At 50.5% G+C, this 2986-nt stretch overlaps 1 pseudogene; it reads right to left on the bottom strand.

The window, feature by feature from the left end:
* Positions 1-2305: 2305 nt before the first annotated feature.
* LOC115032217 lies at positions 2306-2437 on the bottom strand (annotated as a pseudogene).
* Positions 2438-2986: the final 549 nt, after the last annotated feature.

The following is a 2986-nucleotide window of genomic DNA, read 5'->3' on the forward strand; positions in this document are numbered from 1 at the left end:
TGTCCTGGAACTCACTTTGTAGACCAGGCTGGCCTCGAACTCAGAAATCCGCCTGCCTCTGCCTCCCAAGTGCTGGGATTAAAGGTGTGTGCCACCACGCCCGGCTTCGTGTTTGTCTTTTTAAAAGAAACTGTTAACCCATTTTCCAAATCTGTTTTCACCATTTTGCATTTCCACCATCAGCCTGAGGAAGCGGTTCCTTCCGCAGCAGGCCTGAAGTCACACGCCTCGGGCAGCCTGCTTCATTCTAGCCATTTTAATGGGAGGACAGTGATGTGTTGTGCTTTGAATTTTCATTTCTATAGTAACCAGTGATGTTGAATGCATGTGTACTTCATATGTTCTTTGGCAGTGTCTATAGAAATACTGTCCCTTCAAAGGAAGTATTTCTTTTCCTTTTTTACCCTTTTGAAAAAACAAACAAACAAACAAACAAACAAACAAAAAACTTTTATAGATTCTCGGTGGATTTCACATCATGCATCCGGGTCCCACTCATCTCCCTGTCCCCTCATATCTGCCCACTCACCTTCCCTGCCCCCCAAAATTAAAACACACAAACAACAATAACCAATCAACAAAAACACAACAAATGAGACATCTCCTTGTGGAAGCTGTAGTATGTGAGTGTGCCCCACAGTGTGTCCCTCTGTCCACACATCTTCACTTGCAAATGTTCATTGCAGTGAGTCATTTGGTCTGGTTCGAGATCTCTGGCTTCTGTGACACCATCAATATTGGGTCCTCATTGGGACTCCTAGTTATCATGTTGTTGTGCTGTGTCATGGAGATCCTGTAGCTTTGGATCAGCAGGACTGACCATGCATGCCCTTTCATGCATAGCAACCATTCAGAGATGATACAGATCTTGGGGCCTGCCAATGCAGAGCCCTGGATCTGGTCCTGAGTGGTAGCTAAGCTGTCCAGCCTGCAGGCTCTCAGGCAAGCTCGCCAACACCGTGGCAGGTAAGCCACCCAGTAACACCATCGGAGGAGGCAAAGTCAGCTCTCATGCTCTCTTGAGCCAGCTTGCCCACACCCAAGCCTCCAGAGCCAGCCCTACTGTACTGCTCACTCAAGGCTCGGGGGCCCACACTCCCAAGAACTGCAGCCTGTGGGGGGCTGGGCCAGCTCTTCTCTCTCACACCCTTAGGAATAGCTCACCTGTGCCTTCGCCATCAGGGCCAGCTCCACTGTGTTACCCAGGTGAGGTACAGGGGCCACTCACCCATACTCATGACCCAGGGGCTAATTCTCCTGATTGCCTCAGGCATCTAGTGGTAGAGGGCATCTCCCCTACCCAGCCTAACCCCACAGGCCACTTCACACCAGAGTGTGGGGGCTAGCTCTCCTTCGATTATGACCCAGGGTCAGAACCCCTGAACCCCAGCTATCAGGGCCAGCTCTACTGTGCTACTCAGGGGTGCAGGACCTACTCTCCCAAGTGCTATGTCCAGAGAAAGGTAGCGCCAGCTATCTTGCTGTCATGACCCGGGGGACAGCTCACCCAAGTGCTGCAGATGGTGAGGGCAAGGCAGGCAGGGCATCACCCCTGGGCCCACCCCAGAGGAGGGGCAGGGCCAGCTCTCCCACAGTCAAGCTCTCAGGACTGACTTACCTGAACCCACATCACCAGGGTCAGCTCTGCTGTGCTGACCAGGTGAGGAGTGGGGCGTGTTCCTGAGTGCTGTTCAGGGAAGGCACAGGGAAGGGTTAGCTCTCCTGAGCTCATGACCCTGTGGGCAGCTCTGCTGACTGCCAGAGGTGGGAAGGTGGAGGCAGGAGAAGGCATCAGCTCTGCACTCATGCCACCTCCTGGCAGAGCAGTGGTGGGCTCAGATCTCCCACACTCACACCCTTGGGACCCCACTCATCCACACCCGTGCTACCAAGGCTAGCTCCATGATGCTGCCTGGGTAAGGCACAGGACCCACTCTCTCAAGTGTTCCTGCCAGTGAGAGACAGGGCCAGCTCTCCAGAATGCTGGATCCAGCAAGAGGTGGGTCCAGTTATACACAGTGGTCCGTGTGGTCCCTGCAGACTGCTCTGACCAGGGAAATGTTCTCTCGGACACTGTGAGCATGAGCATTGACACAGACCCTGCCGCTGCTGCACAGTCATGGACTCAGACATAGTCTTTAACAGCAGTTTGGCCTGGGACCTCAGCAGGGCCCCAGGTGGTAGGGCTGGTCACCCCACAGGCTACTCCTCTCCAGGGAAGGTGGGTCTATGAGTGGCATGGCAGCCACAGATCTTTGTCTTCCTCCTTTAGCCTGGGCAGCCTAGATTTAGCTTGTTTTTATTTTAATGAGTCCCAGGCAGAAGACAGCTTTGGCCAGCAAGCCAGGTATTAAGCTAGGATGAACAAAGGACTGCCCCTGGCTGATATAAGAATGCGACCACCAACGAGGTGTCTCTTTGCCCATTGGCTAGGTGGGCTGGGGTTATTTCTTATTGCTGATTTATTGTTGTTGTTGTTGTTGTTTCGAGACAGGGTTTCTCTGTGTAGTCCTGGCTGTCCTGGAACTCACTCTGTAGACCAGGCTGGCCTCAAACTCAGAAATCCGCCTGCCTCTGCCTCCCAAGTGCTGGGATCAAAGGTGTGCGCCACCACTGCCCAGCTTGATTTTTAAAAGTACTTAACCCAGTACTTGTAAGTAAACATTTTCTCTTTTGTTGGGTGGCTTGTCTTTCCTAACACCAGCTGAGGAAGAGTAGGTAGATTTCACTACCTTTAGGTCTATTCTATAGGTTTCTTTTATGGGCTATATTTACTTGAGTCCAAAGGTTCTTTTTTTTTTTTTTGCTCTGTTTTCGTTCAAATTTTGTATTTAACTTTTAAGTTTCACATTTGAGTTTATGATCTATTTTGAGGTAACTATACGCATATATGAACCCAAATTCACTTTTTTCCACACATATATACACACAAATTATACCATTTAAGCTTACTAAGTAACCAGAAATAACACTGTAATCTCAACTG

This window comes from Mus caroli, chromosome 10, assembly GCF_900094665.2.
Source record: "Mus caroli chromosome 10, CAROLI_EIJ_v1.1, whole genome shotgun sequence".
Taxonomy (NCBI): Eukaryota; Metazoa; Chordata; class Mammalia; order Rodentia; family Muridae; genus Mus; species Mus caroli.